The sequence below is a fragment of the Pan troglodytes genome, chromosome 13 (genome assembly GCF_028858775.2).
Source record: "Pan troglodytes isolate AG18354 chromosome 13, NHGRI_mPanTro3-v2.0_pri, whole genome shotgun sequence".
Lineage (NCBI taxonomy): Eukaryota > Metazoa > Chordata > Mammalia > Primates > Hominidae > Pan > Pan troglodytes.
This window is the reverse complement of record NC_072411.2, coordinates 110,732,142-110,743,527: the sequence shown is the minus strand read 5'-3', so window position 1 is coordinate 110,743,527 and position 11,386 is coordinate 110,732,142.

Below are 11,386 nucleotides of genomic sequence, written 5' to 3'. Positions count from 1 at the left end.
TCTCTGATTTCTTTCAGCAGTGTTTTATAATTCCTGTTGTAGAGACCTTTCACCTTCTTGCTTAGCTGTATTCCTAGGTGTTTTATCCTTTATGTGGCTATCATAAATGGGATTGTGTTCTTGATTTGGCTCTCAGCTTAGATGTCATTGGTGCATAAAAATGCCACTTATCTTTGTGCATTGATTGTGGATTATCACCAAAGCAATCCTAAGCAAAAAGAACAAAGTGAGAAGCATCATACTACCTGATTTCAAAATATGCTACAAGGCTGCAGTAATCAAAACAGCATGGTACTGGAACAAAAACAGACACATAGACCAAGGGAACAAGATGGAGAACCCAGAAATAAAGCTGCATACCTAAAACCACCTGATCTTCAACAAAGTTGACAAAAACAAGCAATGAGGAAAGGTGTCCCTATTCAATAAATGGTTCTGGGATAACCATCTAGCCATATGCAGAAAATTAAAACTGAACCCCTACTTTTCACCATATTAAAAAAAAACTCGAGATGGATTAAATGTAAGACCTCAAACTATAAAAACCCCAGAAGAATACCTAGGAGATACCAGTCTGGATGTTGGCTTTAGCAAAGATTTTATTACTAACTCCCCCCAAAAAATTGCAACAACAACAAAAAAACTGACAAGTGGAGTCTAATTAAACTAAAGACCTTCTGCACAGCAAAAGAAGCTATCAACAGAGTAAACAGACAACCTACAGAATGGGAGAAAATATTCAAACGATGCATCCAACAAAGGTCTAACATCCAGAATCTACAAGGAACTTAAACAATTCAACAAGCAAAAACAAATAACCCTATTTTAAAATGAGCAAAGGACATGAACAGACATTTTTCAAAAGAAGACATACACGCACCCAACAAACATAAGAAAAAACACTCACCACCACTAATTATTAAAGAAATGCAAATCAAAACCACAGTTAGATACCATTTCATGCCAATCAGAATGGCTACTATGAAAAAGTCAAAAAACAACGGATGTTGGCAAGATTGTGGAAAAAGGAAACAATTTTACACTGTTGGTGGGAATGTAAATTACTTCAGCTTCTGTGGAAAACAGTGTAGAGATTTCCCAAATAACTTAAAACAGAACTACCATTCAAACCTGCAATCCCACTGCTGGATATATATCCAAAGAAAAATAAATTGTTCTACCAAAAAGACACATGCACTCATATGTTCATCACAACAGTATTCATAATAGCAAAGATATGGACTCAACCTAGATGTCCATCAATGTTGGACTGGATTTTTAAAATGTGGTAAATATGTGCCATGGAATACTATGTAGGCATAAAAAGGAATGAAATAATGTCCTTTGCAGCAACATGGATGCAGCTACAGGCCATTATCATAAGGGAATTAATGCAGAAACAGAAAACCAAATACCACATGTTCTCACTTACAAGTGAGAGAGAAAGAGCTAAGCACTGAATACACGTGGACACAAAGATGGGAATAATACACACCAGGACTCCTTGATGAGGGAGAGAGGGAGTGGAAAACAGGCTGAAAAACTACCTATCAGGTACCATGCTCACTACCTGGGTGACTGGATCATTTGCACAGCAAACCTCAGAAAAACAATTTACACATGTAACAAACTTGCACATGTACCCACCCCTGAGTCTAAAATAAAAGGTAAAAGAAAAAATAAATTTTAACATCTATTTAATGTAAAAAAAGAAAATAAATAATAAAAATTAGAGCAGAAATCAAAGCAATTGAAAATAGGAAATCAATCTGATGAAAACAAGCAATGGGGAAAATATTCCCTGTTTAATAAATGGTGCTGGGAGAACTGGCTAGCCATATGCAGAAAATTGAAACTGGACCCCTTCCTTACACCTTATACAAAAATTAATTTGAGGTGGATTAAAGACTTAAATGCAAAACCCAAAGCTATAAAAACTAAAAGAAAATCTAAGCAATATCATTGAGGACACAGTCAAGGACAAAGATATTATTTTAAAAAAAAACATCAAAAGCAAGTGCAACAAAAGCAAAAATTGACAAATGGAATCTAATTAAACTAAAGAGCTTCTGCACAGCAAAGAAACTATCATCAGAGCAAACAGGCAACCTATAGAATTGGAGAAAATTTTTGCAATCTATCCATCTGGTGGTGGCTCACGCCTATAATCCCAACACTTTGGGAGGCCAAGGCAGGTGGATCTCCTGAGATCAGGAGTTCAAGACCAGCCTGGCCAACATGGTGAAATCCTGTCTCTACTAAAACTACAAAAATTAGCCGGGTATGGTGACGGGTGCCTGTAATCCCAGCCACTCGGGAGGCTGTGGCAGGAGAATTGCTTGAACCCGGGAAGCAGAGGTTGCAGTGAGCTGAGATCGCACCACTGCACTCCAGACTGGGTGACAGAGCAAGACCCCAGCTCAAAAAAAAAAAGTCTAATATCCAAAATATACAAGGAACTTAAACAAATTTACAAGAAAAAAACAACCCCATTAAAAAGTGGGCAAAGGACATGAATAGGTGCTTCTCAAAAGAAGACATTTATGTGGCTAACAAACATGAAAAAGAAAAAAAGCTCAACATCACTGGTCATTAGAGAAATGCAAATCCAAACCACAATGAGGTACCATTTCATCCGAGTCAGAATGGCGATTATTAAAAAGTCAAGAAACAACAATTGCTGGTGAGGCTGTAGAGAAATAGGAAAGCTTTTACACTATTGGTGGGAACGTAAATTAGTTCAAACATTGTGGAGGATATTGTGGCAATTCCTGAAAGGCCTAGAACCAGAAATACCATTTGACCCAGCAATTCCATTACTGGGTATATGTTGAAAGGAATATAAATCAACCTGAGATAAAGATACATGCACACGTATGTTCATTGCAGCACTATTCACAATAGCAAAGATGTGGAATCAACTCAAATGCCCATCAGTGACAGACTGGATAAATAAAATGTGGTACATATACCTCATGGAATACTATGCAGCCATAAAAATGAATGAGATCACATCCTTTGCAGAGACCTGGATGGAGCTGGAAGCCATTATCCTCAGCAAACTAATGCAGCAACAGAAAACCAAATACCTCATGTTCTTACTTATAAGTGGGAGCTGAACAATGTGAACACATAGACACAGGGAGGGAACAACACACACTGGGGTCTGTCAGGGGTGTGAGGGAGAGGGAGAGCATCAGGAAAAATAGCTAATGCATGTGGGGCTTACTACCTAGGTAATGGGCTGATCTGTGCAGCAAATGACTATGGCACACGTTTACCTATGTAACAAACCTGAACATCCTGCACATGTACGCCGAAACTTAAAATAAATAAATAAATAAAAGTTTTAAAAAAGAAAATAGGAACTCAATAGAGAAAATCAGTGAAACCAAAAGCTAATTCTTTAAAAAGATCAATAAAGTCTATGAGCCTCTAGCCAGGCTAAGAAAACAAATTACCAATATCAGAAATGAAAGAGGGAACATCAGTATAGGTCTCGTGCACATTAAAAAGATAATAAAGTAACAACTCTATGCCCACAAATTTGAAAACCTAGATAAAATACACCAATTCCTTGACAGACACAACCTGCCCAAACTCACACAAGAAGAAATAGACTATTTGAATAGGCCTATAATCTATTTTAAAAATTGAATCAATAATGAATAACTTTCCAAAACAGAAAGGACACAGCCCAGATGGGTTCACTGGTGAATTATACCAAACAGTTAAGGAAGAAATTATGCCAGTTCTCTACAATCTCTTTCAGTTGATAAAAGCAGAGGAAATACTTCCCAACTCATTTTATGAGGCTGTCATAACCCAAATACCAAAACCAGACAAAGACATTATAAGAAAAGAAAACTACAGATCAGTATGTCTCATGAACATTTATGCAAAAATTCCCAACAAAATAGTGGCAAATCAAATCCAACAATATATAAAAAGAATTGTAAGTCACAACTGAATGAGATTTATCCCAGGTATTTAAGGCTGGTTTAATATTCAAAAATCAGTTAATGTAATCCATCACATCGACAGGCTAAAAAAGAAAAAGCATATGATTATATCAATAGATGCAGAAAATCCAAACACAAAATTCAATACCAATTTCAAAATAAGGAACTCTCAGTAAAGTAGAAATAGAGAAGAACTTCCTTAACTTGATTTTTAAAAAATATACCAAAAAAACCTATAGTAATATTGTACTTAGTGGTCAGAAACTTGACGTTTTCCCACTAAGATTGGTCAAGCTAAGGAATGATGACCCTCTCACTGCTGCTTTTCAACAGCTTATTGGAAGTCCTAAGTAATGAATTAAGACATTAAAAAGAAATAAAATGTATACCAATTGGAAAGAATTAATAAAACTATCTTTGTCCACAGATAACATGATTGTCTATGTAGAAAATCTTAAAGAATTGACCAAAAAACCCTGCAACTAATAAGTGGTTATAGTAAGGTTGTGGGGTACAAGGTAAAAGTCAATTGCATTTCTATATGCCTACAATAAATCAGTGGAATTTGAGATTTAAAACACAATAACATTTACATAAGCATCCCCCCAAAAATAAAATACTTAGGCATAAATCTAACAAAATATGTGCAAAATCTCTATGAGAAAAACTACAAAATCTGATGAAGGAATTCAAAGAAACACTAAATAACTAGAGAGATACTCCTTTGTCAGGATAGGAAAGCTCAATATTGTCAACATGTCAGTTCTTCCAAAATTGATCTATAAATTCAATGAATTCCCTATTAAAATTCAAGCAAGTTTTTTATAGATATTGACAAATTCATTCCAAAGTGTATAAAAAGAAGCAAAAGACCCATAATAGTCAACATGACATTGAGGGAGAAGAACAAAGCTGGAAACCCGCAGTATCCTACTTCAAGACTTACTATAAAACTATAGTAATCAGGACAGTGTGGTATTTGTGAAAAAATAAATAGATCAATAGAACAGGAAGCAGAACCCAGAAATAGACTGACATAAATAAAGTCAACTGATTTTTGACAAATAAGCAAAGGCAATACAGTGGAGAAAATAGAGCCTTTTCAACAAATGGTGCTGGAAAAACCGGACATTCACATGCAAGAAAAAACAAAAAGAATCAGACATAGATGTTAACCCTTCATATAAATTGACTCAAAATAAATCACAGGCCTAAATGTAAAATGCAGAACTGTAAAGCTCCCAGAACATAACATAAAAGAAAACCTTGACAACCTTGGGTATGTTGATGACTTTTTAGATATGGAACCAAACACATGGTCAATAAAATAAATAATTGATAAGCTGGACTTCATTAAAATTGAAAATTTTTACTCTATGAAAGACATTATCCACAGAATGGAAAGCTAAATCATAGACTGAGAGAAAATATTTGCAAAAGACGCATCTGATAAAGGGCTTTTATCCAACATATACCAAGAACTCTTAAAACACAATAAGAAAGTAAACACCCCAATTAAATAATGGGCCAAAGACCTTAACAGAAACCTCACCAAAAAGTATACAAATGGCAAATAAGCATGTGAAAAGATGCTCCACATCATATGTTGCTAGGGAAATGCAAATTAAAATAACAGTGAGATACCAATAAACCATGCTCTGCATGATACTGCAGTGGTGGAATATATCATTACACATTTGTCCAACCCCATAGAATGTACAATACCAAGAGTGAACCCTAATGTAAACTGTGGACTTTGGGTGATAATGATGGCTTAATGTAAGAACATCTATTTTTAAAAATGTACCATCTGGTGGAGGATATTGATAATGAGAGGCCATGCATCTGTGGGGACAGGGATATATGGGCTATCTCTATACCTTCCTCTCAAAGCTGCTGCAAACCTGAAACTGTTCTAAAAAAATGAAGTCTTTAAAATTTTTTTTAAAAAACTGTTACTTAGACCTGTCAGGGATTCCTCACCACCTTTACTGGCATAGTAGGGGATAAAAGCCCTTCCCGATCTTCTTCTCCCCTGCCTCTCCAGCCTTGTTGCTTATGTCTCCTCCTTCCCAGATCACACTTCGTCATGAAACTTTGCAGTTCCCCAAATGTACTAAATTCTCCCACACTTTTGTAGCTTCCCGTCTAAATTTCAACTGCCTGGAACGTCTTCCTCACTTCTCTGCCTGCTCATTTCTTATCTCTTTTAGGGATTCCACTTTACCTCCATATCTAAACGAAGTTCCCCTCCTTTGCACCCTCATAACTGTCTTCTCTCATAACAATTTTTAAATTCAACTGTGAGCATTGCAAAGGTATGGAATCAACCTAAAAGACCATCGACCTATGAATGGTTAAAAAGTGTGGTATATATACCCACCATGGAATACACTCAGCCATAAAAAAGAACGAAATAATGTCTTTTGCAGCAACTTGAATGAACTGGAGGCTATTGTCCTGAATGAAGTAACTCAGGAATGGAAAACCAAATAATGTTCTCACTTATAAGTGGGAGCTAAGCTATGTGTATGCAAAGGCATACAGAGTGATATAATGAACACTAGAGACTCAGAAAGGGGGAGGGAAGGAGGGGCTTGGGAGAGGATAAACTACCTATTGGGTACAATGTACACTGGGGGTCCCCAACCCCCAAGCGGACTAGTACCGGTTCATGGCCTGTTAGGAACTGGGCCTCACAGCAGGAGATGAGCAGCTGGCAAGCGAGCAAAGTTTCATCCGTATTTACAGCCACTCCCCATGGCTCACGTTACTGCCTGAGCTCCACCTCCTGTCAAAGCAGCGGCAGCATTAGAGTTCATGGGAGTGCAAACCCTACTGTGAACTGTGCATTCGAGGGATCTAGGTTGTATGCTCGTTATGAAAATTGAATGCCTGATAATCTGTCACTGTTTCCCATCAACCCCAGATGGGACTGTCTAGTTGCAGGAAAAAAAGCTCAGGGCTTCCCTGATTCTACATTATGGTGAGTTGTATAATTATTTCACTCTATATTATGATGTAATAATAATAGACTGAAGTGAATAAATGTAATGTGCTTGAATCATCCTGAGGCCATCCCCCCACCCCTGACTCCAGTCAGTGGAAAAAAATGTCTTCCACAAAACCGTTCCCTGGTGCCAAAAATGTTGGGGACCACTGATGTACACTATATGGGTAATGGGTACACTAAAAGCCCAGATTTCACCATTATACAATGCATCCATGTAACCAAAAACCACTTGTATCCCTAAAGCTACTGAATTTTTTTTAATTTAAATAAATAAATAAATTCAACTGTGAGCTTCTTGAGAGCAGCTGAATTCATAAATCAGAGAGCAGTCTGTTATTTCTGTGTCTTAAACTTACAGTTTTTAGTCAGAGTTCAATAGGTGTTGATTAAATGAAAGAATAAATTGACATACCCCTGTTGCTCAGTTGGCAGTTTCAAAAATTATAAACATACAGCCTAACACTCTACAAAGAATAAATTCTCCTCCTTACTTATCTCCAACTCTAATCAATAAATGTGTATATGTATGAAAATTATAATGAGAGGACAATGGGATTATTGTAACTTTTATTTACAAAGAAAATCATGTAAAATAGATTGCATGATAGAAACTGGTAACTTCACAAAAGAGCAATTGTCAAACAGGAAATCTGCAGAGAGGTGCTTGTGATATGCTTGATGATATTACAAATATTACAACCAATACAATAAAATTACAGGAGTTGAACTCTAAATATGACATTTTACCAACTACTTTTCAGTGTAATAGAAATTCAGCTAAAATAAAAATGGCATTCAAAGATCTGGAAGGTGGGAGGTGGCAACGAAGCTTTACCAAAAATAACTGTGATGAAGGGAAGATTCCTAAAGCTAAGGCCACCGACTACACTTTCAGAGTTTATCATTTTTCCTCAAGGGCCTCAAAACCCTTACATTTAAATAAAACATTGCTAAATTCATCTAAGATATAACATCATGCAGACAAATTAAAACTGGAAAATTTATAGTGTAGTTACTGAATTTGAAAGAGGCAGAAGGCTTGATATGGGAACAGCTAAAAATAAGTATTTAACCCTTTCAGACAAAAACATTCAGTAATTTTTAGTTATTCTCAAATGTAGAATAGATATTGTATATATTTATAAACTAAAGAATCTTGGTGTGTGATTTTTGTGATATGTCAGCCCAATCATATCAAATATTTGATATGGAAAAACTCAAGTGGAGTTGGACTATAGTATTCATGATTATTTACTAAATTTATTCCTAAACTGCTAAAGTGAGATTTTTAAAAATAAACTTATTTTGGAATAGTTTTAGATTCATAGAAAAGTTGCAAAAATAGTACAGATGTTTTATATACCTGACCTCTAGTTTCCTTCATGGTTAACATTTTACATTACCATTATACATTTGGCACATTGCTAACAATTAAACTCCAGGCTTTATTTGGATATACCAGTTTTAATATTAATCTCTGCTTTCTGTCCCATCACCCACCTAAAGTAACAAATGTACTAAATCTAACATTTAGTTGTCATGTGTCGCCAGTCTCCTCTGACCTATGACAGCTTCCGAATCCATCCTTTTCTTTTTTTTTTTTTTTTTTTTTTTTGAGACGGAGTCTCGCTCTGTCGCCCAGGCTGGAGTGCAGTGGTGAGATCTCGGCTCACTGCAACCTCCACCTCCCGGGTTCAAGCGATTCTCCTGCCTCAGCCTCCTGAGTAGCTGGGATTACAGGCGCCCACTATCATGCCCAGCTAATTTTTGTATTTTCAGTAGAGATGGAGTTTCACTATGTTGGTCAGGCTGGTCTTGAACTCCTAACCTCATGATCTGCCCACCTTGGCGTCCCAAAGTGCTGGGATTACAGCTGTGAGCCACCATGCCTGGCCATCTATCCCCTTTTTTCCTGACCCTGACAGTCTTCGGGAGTACTAATCAAGCATCCTCAATATAAGTATGACCAGCTGTCCCTCAATCTAAGTTTGTCTGAGTTTTTTGTTTTGTGTGTGTGTGTTTTTCATTATTAAACCAGAATAAAATAAGACTTTTTTTTAAAGGAAATACCACTTGTTTAAATAGTCCTATGTTAAGAAGTCATTTTACGTGGGCAAAAAAAAAAAAAAGCTGTGAAAACCTTCTTGCTTTATTCTGCTCGTAATCAGACCCCAAAACTAGATCCAACAAGGTTAAATCAGGCATTGCAGTTTTTGAGGTACGTGCAGATTTTAAGGACTTCTTACGATTTAGTAAGGCATTCTTTCCAAGTTACTCTGCCTTTGAAAATGTTAGATGCCCTGCCAGCCAATTGGAATGGAGCTGGAAAAGAGTGCCTCCAGTGCCCCTGAAATTAAGCTGAACTGGGGGTGCCTGGCTTTTGCCTGCTCAGGTTGGCGTTTTTCTGACACACAGATTTTTGTTGCCGTGCTCTGGGGAGGTCAAGCAGGGTAAATGCTGGAAATATCTTTGGTCAACAAGAATCTACTGTATGTCCTAGAGATGAGAAAAAATGTGTGCAAATGACATCTTTATGTACTAATCTTGTTTTTGTATTTCATCATTTAAATCATTAATCAAATAAACCATATAAGCTCCCAAAATAAAATGTAGTTTTAATAGAGATTAGGTGTCTAAACAGGAATGGAATTTAAATGTTAATGGTATTAAAATAAGAGTCAGTAAGGGATAAGAATGTTAGCCCATTTTCCCTGGCTTCTGCACCATTTATAGATATTCCATTGCCTTGGGTAGTTATTATAATAGTGAATAAATGGAAACCTACATAAAAGCTGTCTTTAAATGTGATACAGATGAGGAATTTAAAGATAAAGTTGTTCGAAGTTATTTTTACAACAATACGTGGGCAAATTTCCATGGTCTTATGACGCAGTTTAAGAACAGAATTTAGATTTTTATATCTAGTTATACATTTTGGATGGGGTTGAAAGGAGAATTTAGATTTAATGGTTACTTTTTATTCTTGTAGTCACAAAATACTGGGAGATAAGAATGTTTATATCTAAAACTATAATTTTGTAATTATTGATTTTCACATTCCCATAATTATATCATCGAAATAGCTTAAATGAATACTTACTTATTTTCTTAATGATTTGGCTTATTATTACACTTGTCATAAAGAAAGTAAAGACCACATAGGTGGGAGAATGATCAGGGGCCTTGGAGTCAATCAGAACTGGGTTCAAATCCCGACTCAGACACTTTAATCTGCAACAAGTCATCTAGCCTCTCTAATTGTTTCTACATTTTTGAAATGGGGATAATGACACCATCGTGTGTTGCAATCATTATCTGATAAAATATACACAAAATACTATGCTCAGTTTCTAAAATAAAGCAAGTTACATTAATTGTTTTTCTATTTTATTCCTAAACAACCATAGGGAAGCCAATTTTTTAGCCTAGCACTTCTCTGGATGCACAGGTAAGAGATTTACTGAACAATTGATTCCCTGTGTGTCTTAGGGAGAGGGCCTGAGACTTGAATAGGCAGAGCAAGTCTAAAGAGAGAAGAAAACTGCTATCCAACCCATAAAATAAGATGTTTTAAACTCTTTAGAAAAGATGACAATGTCTTCCACAGATAAGTACCTCAGAGTGATGATTTGGAAAGTAAATCTTTTTTTTTATTATTATACTTTAAGTTCTAGGGTACATGTGCACAACGTGCAGGTTTGTTACATATGTATACATGTGCCATGTTGGTGTGCTGCACCCATTAACTTGTCATTTACATTAGGTATCTCTCCTAATGCTCTCCCTCCCCCCTTCCCCCACCCCACAACAGGCCCCGGTGCGTGATGTTCCCCTTTCTGTGTCCAAGTGTTCTCATTGTTCATTTCCCACCTATGAGTGAGAACACGCGGTGTTTGGTTTTTTATCCTTGCGATAGTTTGCTGAGAATGATGGTTTCCAGCTTCATCCATATAAAAAAAAAATACAATTGACAAGAAAATAAAAAGCTAAAGTATTGAATCTAGGGATAAAAAAAAGAATCTTTGAATAGTGTGGTTGGTATCTACATTATGAATACAGAAATTATAATGGGTTTCCCTCTTAATAGGCTCATTTAAACAGAGTAACTGTTGATATGTCAAGCTACAATTAAATTCCATTATACCTAAGGATATTTGGTTGCTTGATTTCATTAGTAAAAATGAGAAACTGTATAGATATCATTCCTCAACAATATTTTAGAAAATGATTGCTTTGTTGTATATAAGTGCATCATCTAGCCAGAGGACACAGAACAAATGTGTCCACAGCCCAGGCCGCTGGAGTTACATTTTATTCTGACAGTCACAAAATACTGCCCAGTGCCCACCTGGCCACAGTGGAGCTCTTGACCTGTCTGAATAGCTCGCCATCAGTCAATACCAGCTCATGG